This window comes from Carassius auratus, unplaced genomic scaffold (genome assembly GCF_003368295.1).
Source record: "Carassius auratus strain Wakin unplaced genomic scaffold, ASM336829v1 scaf_tig00031427, whole genome shotgun sequence".
In the NCBI taxonomy this organism is placed as follows: domain Eukaryota; kingdom Metazoa; phylum Chordata; class Actinopteri; order Cypriniformes; family Cyprinidae; genus Carassius; species Carassius auratus.
The window spans coordinates 46,632-59,500 of record NW_020525923.1 but is presented as its reverse complement, the minus strand read 5'-3'; the positions used below and the strand labels follow the sequence as shown (position 1 = coordinate 59,500).

Genomic DNA, 12,869 nt, shown 5'->3' with positions numbered 1-12,869 from the left:
TTTGTCTCTGACCAGTCCTCTCAGCTGTTGGTCTGAAATCTGAGGTTTGTAGTTTGGATTCATTGAAATTCATAGAAATCATCACCTCTGGTTTGATTCCCTGTCTGTTTTCAGGAGGGTGATATCTCAAGCCCTTGATGAACAACTTTACTCTCATGTCCTGTTCTTTTCCCAGGGTGAAGTAGGAGACCTGAATGCTTCGGTTGGCTATGTCCTGTGATTCTTTAAACCCATCTGCAGAGGTGCATTATGGGACTGCGAAGGAATCATCAAGATTGTCCATCACTTCTGTTGACTCTAAAAGAGAAAAAAGAAAAAGACGGAACAGGAAAATTGTCAATAATGTCATCCTGTACATAATTTAGTGCTATTTGTATTACATATTTATATCTTGGTGGCTAAAATCATTTATTATTTTTAATAGCAATTTTCATGTTTTTCACTTGTAAATGAAAAAAAAAAAAATTAATTAATTAAAGCGCTAAAAAGTAAATCACCATGCATTTTTCTGTATGGAAAAGGGCTGCTTTGACATTTTGTAACAGAACTGGACCAAGGACCATGAAACAAATGAGGAATACAACAGGAGACAAAACAGGGGCTGGACTTACTCAGAGTCAGGTGACACTTCAGAGACGCTCTGAGAGGCTGCAGAAAGAGGAGGCGGGGAAGGGGAGGAGCCTGCCAAGGCAGAGACAGGGATAGGGGGCGGGGTTAACACAGAGGAGCTGAAGGAGGCGAGTATGGAGGAGAGGATATCCAGGTGTTCACTAGAGGGCGGGCGACTGGATGGAGCTCCAGGTGCAGCTGCAGATGGCGGGTACCTACATGGGGGGGCGGAGTCTAGGCGACCGCGGCGAGAGGGCAGGGTTTCCTGGGGTTCTTCTGTGATTGGTGGAGGGGGTGAGGAGGGTGGGTGCGGCTCAGGGTGTGAGAGCTGTCGGGGCGGCAGGGTTCTCAGCCACTCCCTGCAGGGCTGTGCTCCGCCGTTAGATTCCAACTGGTCCCGGGACCGACTGCTCATAAGAGCCCCTCCGAGGTGCTCCCGAGAGGCCTGTTGCCTTGTTAGAGTGTTAAGCTGCGTTCTGGAACTGCTTAATGAACCCTCTGCCCCCATTAAACCCACCATGCCACCCCTGCCCACCAGATCCTCTCTTGAGGCATGGATACTCTGAATGGGGCCCAGCCTCTCTCTGGACCCACCCAGGTGTTCGAAATCAAGCTCGCGTCGTCTCGGCAACAGGTCGAGGTTGTCCCGAGAACGCTGGCGTCGTGCAAGCGAATCCAAGTGTTCACGGGAAGAGTGTCGGGAAGCAGGTTGGGACAGTGAGCCAGTGCCGGAGTACATACGACCGTAGGAGGCAGCTGGGACACCTCTGTGACCCAATGTTGAGGTCCTGTACCAAGACATCTCACTGGGAGCGCGACCCACAGCAGACAGGCCCTGCAGAGCAGGAGGGCATCCCAGACGATTCTTCAGGATTCCTGGGAAATTGGATGCAGAGGGGTCAACAGCTATTTTGATGTAAATAAGTTAACCAATAAATTATGAATTAAGACAGAATTTATATAATGTACACCATTTTATTAATATTTTATTAAAAAAACATTTTATGAAATTACAAATATTTCTAAATCAATTAAAAATACACTTACATTTAAAACTAAAAGTTTTAAAGGTGTCATAAAATTTTAAATACTAACTTTAAGTAAGTGTTAGATGATGGAAAAGTAATCTAAAAATAGGGGAAATAAGTCAATAAATTATTAAGTGATAAATATTTAATATTGGCCAGATACTAAATATTTAATATTTAGTATCATTGAGATAGCGTTACAGCTTTTATTAATATTTTCAATTGGTTTTATTTTTAAATTTCCTGTTTTTATTATAATTTTAAAGTTTTAGTTACTGGAGTTGTGTATTTTTGTGTATTTATTTATTAATTATTAATAATAATAGTTTTATTAATATTTATAGCAGTTTTAGTCATTTTAATACATCGAGTTATACTAATGAAAATTATAAATGTTGCGTAGGAAACTAGCTGAAAAATTTGTTTAATGTTTTTAAATATTTTATTTCAGTTAAGTTTATGTTTTTTTCATCACTTGCTATAAATTTAGTTTTAGTTAACTATAATAATATCAATAATAACAGTGATATCAGCCAATAGCCAGTGTAGTATTGTTTAATTAGTTTTTAGAGATTATGTGAGTATTAGATGACAGCATCTAAATGCAAAAACAGAAGGAATAAACATGCACAATTATTGGCCAATATTCTAACATTTTGAATGAATGTGTGCCTCACCCTTGCGGTGTCTGTGTGTGAGTCCGTTCTCATCTCCGCTGGTCAGCGCTGCATCTGTCTGGTTGTTATTAGCTGCGTCCTTGCTGTAGTCGCCCCCTAGGCGGCGCTCTGAGCCCCATTTCTGCAGTGAGTGTGCCTCGCAGCCTTCCAGTGCTGGCCAATAGGAGAGCAGGTCATTGCCATCCAGATCTGACACATAAACAATTCCATACACTAACAGTTGGGTATCACAAAATTAAGAAAGAAACTAACTTTCTGCACTCCTCTGGTTTCAATAACAGTGACATAGACAACTGCTACAATAATTCTGGTACCTTTTCCACCATTGTGTGTGGGCTCTGTGAGTAGACGTTCGCTGTGACCAGTCCGTTTGAAGTGCCGCTGGATGCGTCCACGCAGGCGCACATTGTCCTCGCTCTCTGATGATGGGATGGACAGACTCCGCTCCTCTTCCAGTGAGAGATCAGAATCTGAGTCCGAGTCCTCACCTGACAGACAGACAGAAGAATAGATCAACTAAATGCCACAAATTCTGACATGACATAGTCATAAACAAGTAAAGAACAACCAGCGAGCAGTTAAGGAGTGTGTGTAAGTGGGAATGCATACATGCACGCAGATTATTGTGTGTTAGTGTACCTCCGTTGCGGTGAAACATTGCCACGTCCAGGTCAGTGGCCCCCGTGTGACCAAGAGTGTGTTCTAGAGTCTGCCGTGCCAAGAGATTCTCCCTGAGAAAAACATATACGTCAGCTTTCAGGCTTTCACTTTGCTACATGTGGATACATACAGTAGGTAGTCAACAAAATTGCCTGCAAATTTTTACACATTTTCACAGTTCAGCTTACAGATGGTGTATAATGTACAATATGAAAATAAGAAAGTGATATACAATCTACAGTTGTTTATCTCGGATTTTGCATTTGTTTAATTATAAAGTACACTGCTCAAAAGTATATGGTCTCTATTTATTTATTTTATTATGTTGTTAAAAGAACTCTTATGCTCATCAAGGTTGCATTTATTTGGTCAAAAATATGGTAAATACAGTAATACTGTAAAATAGTATTAACTGTTTTGTATTTGAATTTGAATTTTTCTAGTGATGGCAAACTAAGTTGTCAGCAGCCATTGCTCCATTCTTCAGTGCCTAATATGCTGATTTAGCAGTCAAAAACATTTATTTTGGTGGAACCATTTATTTGAAACAGATTTCTAGCGGAAGTCTTTACTGTTACTTTTGGTCAATTTAAATGCTTAAAATAATGTATAAATGAATTAAAAAATTATTTAAAAAAGTATCAATAAACACATCTCACTAACCCAAAACAGTAGTGTATATTATAAGCATAAAAATTTGAGTGAATAGTGTAATAGTATAATACCACTATAAATACTTATATATGAATATGAATTTAAATGGCACAATTTTTTATGAATGAAAATATTTATAACATTTATTAACAATTATATATTTTCATAATAAAAATAATAATAAAAAATACAGTAAAATACGTACTTCATTGTTGGTTCATCACACCTTATTTTAAAATATATCCCTTATTTTTCCTATGTGTATTATACCTAATTTATTTTAAAAATGTGCTTATTTTTAGGTGTACATAATCTTAAGAATTGTGAATCTGAAACTGATGTGTTGGCAGACCTGGCACTGCTGACGGATGAGATGGTTGAAGCTCCGAGTGTGATCCGGTGTAATCCGCTCTGCTCCAGCAGGGAGGCGCTGTTGTATGGATTTTGGCCCTGCACACATACAGCAGGTTACAAATCCACATGCTTATTTCCACTCCATGAGCTCAAATATGGCTTTGTGTTAAAGATGTGTGTGTAAAACTGTGCATGTGTCAGGGTCATATGATAATATGTACGTCTGTGTTCACTAACTGTAATTTGCGGAGGTCTGGGAGGTTCTTCACTGGGGCTTTTCTTGCCCAGACAGGCCAGTTTCCAGGCCTCCTGCACCTCAGAGTTCAGGATAGTAAAAACCAACAGTACAGCCAATCCCTGAGACACGTGAGTAGGAGAATAACATTACACTACATTATGTAGAACACAACTATCAAAGTGTGCAGGGTAAAAAATGCAAAGATGACAATGACAAACTCAAACACACAAACACACTCAAAAGAAAGCCAGTGCACACTTACCTGTATGCAACAAAGGACAATGAACAGGTAGTGGAACGCCAGGACACTGTTATTAACAGCCATAAGACCAAACAACCAAACACATGTACTCAATAATAACAGGAGGAAGGCACTGCGGATAGTAGAACTGAGAGATAGAGAGAGACAAATAGAATAAAAGGAATTAATGTAGAATAAAGAAGCAAAAAATCATAAATTCTGTGCTGAAAATTTGACACAGTTTGACACTAGAAACAGATGCAAGGAAGAAGCACCATTCTAACCAGTATAACTGCTTTGGAATGTAATGTAATGTAATGTAATGTATGTAATATAATATAATATAATATAATATAATATAATATAATATAATATAATATAATATAATATAATATAATATAATATAATATAATATAATATAATATAATTTTTTTTTGGGGTGTAAAGAGAAAATGCTCACTTTGTTTTAAAACATTTTTTTTTTTTGCATAAGAAAGAAATTCATACAGGTTTTTCAACAATTCGACGGTGAGTAAATGATTACATAATTTACATTTTTTGGGGTCATCTAAATAATATTCATGATGATAAATGTATAAGTTTCCCCTCCCACTTTCCAAATGGATTTGTTCCTGAACACATGCATGTTGTACTCACATCACAGGCAGTTTCTTTATCTCCTTCTGAGTGGGGTTACATGTCATACGCAGAACCATTGAAAACATCCCACTATTCATCTGTAAACAGAGAGAGATTTGTCAATTTAGACGATAATTACATTACTTCACGTTCACACATCCAGATAGAAAATTACAAAAACACATAAATGGCGCAAACAACACAAACTGAGGGGAAAAATACCAGGATGACGACGCTAACTGGTCCTGCAAAGCTCCACATCAGCTTATCGTACATGGAGATCCAGCAGAAATCCGGGTTGCCATACCCCTCTGGATCCAACCCAACTGCCAAGCCTGCAACACACATATATGTCACAGAGCATATCTGCCAGAAAGTACATGTGAGTGTGTGTGTGTGTGTGTGTTTACACACCTGTAATGATAGCAGGGACTCCCCAGCCAATAGCATAGTAGAATCTCATTGCTCCATAGTTGATGTTTCTCGCTTCTGTTTGCATACGGTAAATGTGAAGAGCTTCCACAAACAGCCACGCAAAAGCCGACATAAAGAAGTAATGGAGCAGAATCGCAACCACCGTACACAGGAACTGCACCAGTCAAAGAGAATTAGACAGAATGAACCAATCAGACCAGAGAATAGACAATAACAGCATATTGAATGCATAAAAAAACATTAGTTTTATACTACATTAAAAGAATATTTCTTTCTATTGTGTTCTTGCCTGATAAAAGTGGGAGACACTGTGGCTTTGTTGTTTGCACATGTGTTCTGACTTATTGAGATTTGGTGCTCACTTGGGTGTTTTGAGTTCAAATCCAGCTTAAACCATTTCCCGATCTCATTAACACCACTTCCTGAATGCTATCCGCAGTACATGGCCAAAAAAACAGAATCTTAGGTCTTATCAATACACGCTAGCCAAGTCAATGTTCGAGAGCGAAGATGAATTATCAATGAACACATATTCAATCACATGCACACCCACACCCCAGTACAGCGGTTGAAATTAATGAACTCAGCAGTAACAGGCTTTTAGTTTGAGTGGTTTGCACTCCTGAGAATAACGTCTGTTAAATATGTTGTTAACCCCCTTAGAAAGAGGACTAATGTGTGAGTGTCTGTCTGAGGACGAGAGAGATACAGAGACAGTCTGTCAAGGAAAGTGTGTAATAACATCTGGTTCCCAGCTCACAGCATAGTATAAGTGGCTTTTGTTCCATATTGCACTAATGGCTGAAATGTCAGTTTCTGAATGACAAATCATATTCAAGCTGCCAAGTGCTTTATCCTGAGAGTCAGCTGGCTTTCAACGGAACTATTCATGATCTTTAATACCTGCTGTTACACTTGCCTTTATAAAAGCTTTAAAAATAAAGTGGGCTCTAAACATCTGACACTTTAAAAATATGGGACTTATTTTCATTCAAAATGGAAAATAAATAAAGCATTAGGTTCTAAAACAAAGAAAAATAACTGATCATATGATGAATTTAATGTACTTTATATATCTGTGTGTGTGTAATATTTACTGTTTATACTTAATATTATTATATTTAACATTGCATACAGTATTTAAATATAAAATATTTAATATTTTACATTTTTTACTATATATATATATATATATATATATATATATATATATATATATATATATAATGTTTACAAATTTTATATTGTTTGAATCAACATTGTATTGAATCAACATAATATATAATATAATATAAAATAACTAATTTTTATTTATTTCTGATGGCAGAGCTGAATTTTCATAATTTCCAGTCTTCAATGTCACATGATCCTTCAGAAATCATTCTAATATGCTGCTCAAGAAACACTGAATATTAACAGTTGTGCTGCTTACCGGTAATATTTTTTTTGGAAACCATGATACATTTTCTTCCAGGATACTTAATTAATACAAAGTTCAAAAGAACATAATTAATTTGATTAAAAAAAAACAACTTACAAATTATAAATGTAGTTTAATGTTGCTTTTGATCAATTTAATTCAGATTTATTTATTATTAAAAAATGTATGTGCTGTACCTATTTACTAAATTTTGGACTCCAATCTACAAATAACAATGTACGTTCAGCACAAAGGAAACTACAGAGATTGTGTTTGTCTCTTACAGTGTTTTTGTCTCCGAGCCCACCCAAACTTTCTTTGTCTGTCTCACTAACCCAGATTTAGATTCAGACAAACACTGACATCTCTCTTCTCTGACCTGTTGTTCCGTCTGGTTGATGCCCAGCAGGTATGTGAGGTGGGAGAGGAGCGTAGCGGCAGCCATGTTGGAATGAATGCTGCGTGTATTTGATTTCAGTCCCCTCAGGCTCAATAAAACCACCACTGTTAGCAACAACGCCGCCATGGAAACTGAGAGCGAGGAGTACGTTACTATGGCGAGGGTCTCCAGGTCACCCTCTAACTGCTGCTTAGCAAACAGAGCGAGAGAGAGAGAGAGAGAGAGAGAGAGAAAGGGAAAAGATATCAGCAACGCTGCTTGTGCTGAAGGAGATGTCACTGTGGAACATCCTGTTGCTATGTAGTATTAGATTGATGATAAATGTGAATATTTCTTGTAAAGAATAGCTTTTCAGTGACGGCCTTGATGGTTCTTTGTTCTGTGTGTGTGTGTGTGTGTGTGTGTGTGTGTGTGCACATTACCTCTCTCTGTGAGCTGTCCATAAGGACTCCAAACGTCCCCAGTCTGTGGCACTGACAGCGAACATGTGACGTGTTTCTATAGACCACACTACAGTCCCTCACCGTCCAGCAGCCTCCTGCTGATACACTGAACACACACAATCCCAGCATTTACTGCTTACTCCTTACAAGAAGAATACAGACGAAAGATTTATTTTATGTTTTTGAAAGAAGTCAAACACACTCAACAAAGCTGCATTTGATCAAACAGTAATATTGTGAAATATATTTACAATTTAAAATAACTGTTTTCTATTTGAATATTTAAAAAAAATATAATTTCTTCCTGTGATGACAAAGCTGAATTTACGGCAGCCATTACAGCAGTCTTTATGATCCTTCATACTTAATTTAAATATTCTGATTTAGTGCAAAATTAATTTTAATACTTTCTTTGAAACCATGACAAATGAATTATTATTAATGTATCATGGTAATTAATCCAAACTTTTGACCAGCAGTGTAATGTAATGGTTTGGTCAACTGATGGTGCTTTAAAGGGATAGTTAACACAAAAATGAAAATTTTGTCATCATTTACTCACCCTCATATCGTTCCAAACCTGTTTAAGTTTCTTTTTATGTTGAACATAAAAGAACATATTTTGAAGAATGGTGGTACTCAAATAGTTGATGGTCCCCATAGTATTTCTTTCCTTACTATGAAAGTCAATGGGGACCAACAACTGACAGCGAAACCTTCATTTGTGTTCAACATAAGAAACTTGCACAGGTTTGGAATGACATGAGGGTGAGTAAATGATGACAAATTATTCATTTTTGAGGTGAATTATTTCTTTAATAATGTTTTTGTTTGTCCTTGAGACATGAATTTGAGCAAAGAAAGACTTACGGGCTGCTGTGATTCCACTGCACACACAGTGGTTTGCTGCGGTTGCTGGTCTCCAGAAGACGGAACTCCAGCAGGACTGGAGTGTCCAGAAAACCATCCACGAATGTCTGGTTATTGTACACAGAAACACTCACTACAGGCGAGTTCAACACCGGGTGTCTGGGTAACCTGCAGAGATGCACACACATTGTTAGAAAAACAATCGCACTCACAGATCAAAGTTATCTGCGTGTTGTTTATCTCTTTCTAACCTGACGCCGCGACGGTCTGTGTGGTATTTAGGTGGAAGTGCGGCCCCTAGGCTTCGATAAATAAAGAGGATGACAATGGAGACCGGCGCCTCTTGCAGTGACAAAGAACGCCGCGCTGCTGTTGCTTCTAACGTCTGATTGGCCGACAGGTTCACAGGGCCAGCAGGAGATGGAGCTGAAACTAAACACAGATTTATTGCTCAATGCTTTTAAGCTTTGTAAATGGATTTAAAGAGTGTACATATGTGATACTTACAGAAGTTGCGCTGTGACACTAGTGTAGTAGGGGGCAGCACAACATGTGTGTGAGGGTCCCAAAGTGCTTGACCTCGAAACAGAGTACTGTGATACCGTGGAAATCGTCGCCGCACGTGTGTGTGGTTGTCAACGCGATCCAGAGTCATGACTGCAGAATACAAACACACACACTGTGTGAACAACAGGAATATTTTAATAGATCTGCTCTCTATAGTGCTGCAGTTTTTCTTGCTGATCCTGCTGGAGGTGCGCACTGCAGGTCTCAGTCGAACATTGATCTTTCTAACTTCACTTCACACTGCACAGGTTATTTCCAATATTTACTTTTTCCCACCATCAGCTGACAAAGACGCTCTCTCCTCCAGAGTGGAAGTGCTATGCTTGTGCTATGCTTATCGGATTGAAGGAACTAAAAATGCCACACATTATTTTATAAAGAAACATAAAAAAATCGAATACACAAAAATATATAAAATACAAGTAATATATTAGAAGTAATATAATTATTAGGCCCATCACAGTAAAAAACAAATAATCAACAAATCATTTAATGATTAATTTAAAAAAATATATTAAAGTGATGATTTATATTTAAAAATCCTTCACGAACAAAATATAAATAAATCAACAGAAATGCATCGAAGACAATGAAAAGCAATTTATCTGAAATCAATTTTCAGAGGACGGTCAAGTTCATTTGAGGCTAACATTGCTCTTTCCACTCCCTCAAAACCCAGCAGAAATCATTCTAAGATGCTGATGCTTATCAGCTTAACACTTCCTATTATGATCTGTATTTTCTTTGATAAAGAACAACATTTATTTGAAACAGTATGTGTTTGTTGTGTATTAATGCTGACCGATGTTTGGGGCGACGAGTGCCACAGGATTGAGGTAGGTCTGTTTCATGTTCTGGGCGAGTATGCGGGCGTACTGCTCCAACAGATCGGCCAATCCCGCCGCTCCAGTATGACCTGAACTCTGGCCCCTCCACAACGCAGAGCTGCCCGGACCAAACAAAACACTACAGCCCCGCAACACATTCTGCCGAGAGAGACAGACCAAAGCAAGACGTTAATCAACTAGTCTTGTCAAGCACAATAAAATCTGAATGCCAAATTTCCAGCTATTCATCAGTTCCCTAAGGTAATACACACCTCATTGAAATGTGCATCCTGAGTAGCTGTCAAACCGAAGCCTGACTGGAGGCTCTCAAAGGTCAAGAGGCGAGACAGCAGCCGCTCGGCTATCTGAAGGTCATTGCCATAGAGACGGGTTGTTGCCTCTGTGACATCACGGAGCTGATGGGCCAGTTTTTTTCTCAATGATGGTGTTGAGTTCTGTCTCATTTCTTTCTAAAGCCTCCAGCTACGCACACACACACACACATCGAAAAAGTGGTTATGTAATATAGAAAAGCAGCTCTAATAAATGTGTGAAAGTTCTGGATCTTAGGCCTGTTTCACTCATCCCGTGTTGACATATACAGTTAAATTCAGTTCAGCTCGTTTCTGCTATATTTACATTTTACATGAGGTGTGCTGTAACAACATACTCAGATAAAATTAAGTAAAAAAATTAAATAAAAAAATAAGATCTAAAATGAAATCAAAATGAATATGCATTTTTTTATACAGCACATTTTAATGTTGAAATGGCAAAATTATATATATATATATGTATCCAGTGGGCTCCTACTGTATATATATATATATATATATATATATATATATATATATATATATATATATATATATACATATCCACTATAAAAAGCATTATTTATTTGTTAATATATTATTTATTGGTTATTTATCTTACAACCAATTCTATGTTATAGAGCTTTAACAGGGAAATAAATATTGCCAATTGTACAGAATTTTTATATCATCCCTGCAAAATCTTCAGTGTAGGAACCAAGTAATTGTTTCTGCAAAAAATGTGTGCAATAGGCCTCGTTCTAGTAAATGTGGAGGTATAGTTTCTCACGGCTGTGTTCAGCTCCACAAAAGGAGGAGAGGTGCAGTTGTACAGATCAGGGTCGAGCCATCCTCTCTCTCCATCACAGTGCCGAATCGCAGTTCCTTGGAACAAGAGATGAACGAATGCATTAGATGGACTTCAAAAAAAGACACAGATGTGAATGTACACAGGCACTCACTCACCTACTGATCCTTTGGGACAGGGGACAGCAGCAGGCAAGTTGAACTTTGTTCTGGGCCACCAGATTGCTGATGTTATGGTCTTCGGACAGCCATCATAGATTACTAAGAAAAGCGGGTGAGGAAATGATTAACAATTGTGGAGAGAACATGGGAAGATTAACGGTTGGATGAAGGGATATTTACTGTACCTTCACAGCCTGTTTGTGTGACCTCAGCAAATGGACTGTCACACATGTTACACTGTCTGCCAATCACTCCAGGTCGGCACTGGCACTGGCCGTTCTCGGGGTCACATGACCTTGAGAAGGAGCCCACTGGATAGCAATCACATGGCAGGCAGACATCAGTGCCCCGCCGCCGGTAATGAAACTCCTGACACACACAAAAACATCCAGATTAACGCATGCATTTACAACACAAACTGATAAAAATCACAAAGCACAGTGATTATAGCATAATAGCTAGAATAATAAACAAAATTCCTATATATATATATATATATATATATATATATATATATATATATATATATATATATATATCAAAAGCCTGATAAGATTGTGTGTTCATGTTTTCATTTGAGATCGGAGAGTAATATACTGATAATCAAAAGCCTGATGTTCAGCGTGAGGGTGAGGAAAGCTTTATTATAGCACCCCACAGTGAGGAACACATTTTTCTAATCTCTTAATTACACTTAAACACACACACACACACACACACACACAAACCAATTAACACTTCCCAGACTAGCTATACTGTATGAACAATTATATGTGAAAATGTGGGCATTCACTCTTATAAATAGTACCAAATCAAAAGAATGTGTGACTATAATTTGAATATAACCATTTAAAGACTGGTAGGTATTATCTGTATGGGCAAAATGGAAACATTATACAGGAAAGTGCAATATAACACGCTACTATTAAGAGAAATTTGTGCATCTTCATGACCAAAAATGCCTGTAGTTGTACAAATGATGATTTCAATTAAAAGCTGTGTTACTTTGGCAGGAAATTCAAGAAATCTCCAGTCATTTTCTCCATTACTTCGCATACTCTATATACTGTTTTAATAATAAAACTGAAAATAAAGTAAAGCTGGATTTCACCACAGGCTGATCCTGAGAAAATCAGGTTTTGCTCTCTTGAAACTCTGAGAAGGTCAGGAACATGAAGTTTTCTCTGAGGAGTTTAACGCTCCGCATGTTTATGAAGCTGCTGGTTCTTGGAGAGTTTTAATGTAACTGCTGATCCTTATACTGAAACAGTATAGAGAGTAGACATGTGCTTGCCTTGTCTTATGTTACAGGAACTTTTTAAGAGGGTTTAGGTATCAAAGCCAGCAGACAGATCAGTTAAAATACAGATTCATGATACAGAGTAATGGCTGATGAAAATTCATCTTTGTCATCATTCAAATAGAAAACAAATTAAATTGGAATACATATAATTGTAATTGTAATACTGTTTTTGATCAAATAAATGCAGCATTGCTGAGCATAAGAGATCCCAATCCCAAACC

General features: G+C 37.7%; 1 pseudogene; it reads right to left on the bottom strand.

The window, feature by feature from the left end:
- Positions 1-214: 214 nt before the first annotated feature.
- The window catches only part of LOC113080500 (cadherin EGF LAG seven-pass G-type receptor 3-like), a 38,587-nt pseudogene continuing 25,932 nt past the window's right edge, over positions 215-12,869 (bottom strand).